The sequence below is a fragment of the Megascapheus bottae genome, chromosome 15 (assembly GCF_031878675.1).
Source record: "Megascapheus bottae isolate mThoBot1 chromosome 15, mThoBot2.hap1, whole genome shotgun sequence".
Taxonomy (NCBI): domain Eukaryota; kingdom Metazoa; phylum Chordata; class Mammalia; order Rodentia; family Geomyidae; genus Megascapheus; species Megascapheus bottae.
In genome coordinates this window covers 55083963-55085342 of record NC_143523.1, presented here as the reverse complement: position 1 = coordinate 55085342, position 1380 = coordinate 55083963, and the positions used below count along the sequence as shown (strand labels likewise).

Here is a 1380-nt window from a genome sequence, read left to right as displayed (position 1 = left end):
TTCCAGTTTTTGGACACAAGGCCTTGTGCTTGCCAGACAGAAAATCTACCATGTAAGCCAATGCCCCTGCCCTGGAAGCTTTTTCATCAGATGCAACCTTACTCTCCAGTTCTTGCTCTTATTTCCTGAACTATTACTATCTTATTTTGAAAAATGTTGTTTATGCTATATTTTGAAATCTTTTTCTTATATTTTCAAAATATCAGATCTTATATTAAGACTTTGATTTGTTTTGAATTGATCTTCACCTTTTTGCCAGAATCGCCATCTTCCAGTAATCTGCCAAAATGACAAACATAAAGGGAAAGAGGAGAGGTACCCGGTACATGTTCTCTAGGCCATTTCAGGAAGCATGGAGTTGTTTCTTTGGCCACATACATGAGAATCTACAAGAAGGGTGACATTGTAGGCATCAAGGGAATTGGTACTGTTCAAAAAGGAATGCCCCATAAATGTTACCATGGCAAAACTGGAAGGGTCTACAGTGTTGCCCAGCATGCTGTTGGCATTATTGTAAATAAGCAAATTAAGAGCAAGATCCTTACCAAGATCCTATGTGTATTGAACATATTAAGCACTCTAAGAGCCAAGATAGCTTCCTGAAACAGATGAAGGAAAATGACCAGAAAAAGAAGGAAGTCAAAAAGAAAGGAACCTGGGTTCAACTGAAGAACCAGCCTGTTCCACCCAGAGAAACACAGTTTGTGAGAACCAATAGGAAGGAGCCTGAGCTATTAGAACCTATCCCCTATGAATTCATGGCCTAAGAGATACTTTAAAAATTAAAATTAGAAAATACCTCTGGACTATAAAAATGACCCCCCAAAAATGAATTGATCTTCATACAATGTAAGAGACAGAGGGTCTAGTTTCAGTCTTCTACATGTGGATATCCAGTTTTCCCAGCACTGTTTGCTGAAGAGGTTGTCTTTTCTGCAACATGAGTTTTTGGTGCCTTTGACAAAAATCAGATAGTTGTAGCTGTATGGGCTTATTTCTGGGTAGTGTCTTCTGGTACATTGGTCTGTGCCTGGTTTTGAGACATAACATGCTGTTTTTGTTACTATAGCTCAGTAGTATAATTCAAAGTCAAGTACTGTTATACTTCGACAATTCTTCCCCCTCACTCCCCTTAAGCTTGCTTTGGCTCTTCTGAGTTAACAAGAATAAACCTATAGTCAGAAGATAAATTATTTTTCTGGGATTGAAAGTAGTGTCTGAGCCAACCACTGGTGGTGGCTCATCTCTGTAATCCTAGCTCAGGAGGCTAAGATCTGAGGATCACTGTTCAAAGCCAGCCTGTGCAGGAAAGTAGATGAGACCCTTATCTCCAGTTAACCACAAGAAAACTAAAAGTGGAGCTATAGCTCAAAGTGGTAG

At 39.3% G+C, this 1380-nt stretch overlaps 1 pseudogene; it reads left to right on the top strand.

Moving 5' to 3' along the window:
• Window positions 1–287: 287 nt before the first annotated feature.
• Window positions 288–767, top strand: LOC150054366 (large ribosomal subunit protein eL21 pseudogene; annotated as a pseudogene).
• The last annotated feature ends 613 nt before the right edge of the window (window positions 768–1380 follow it).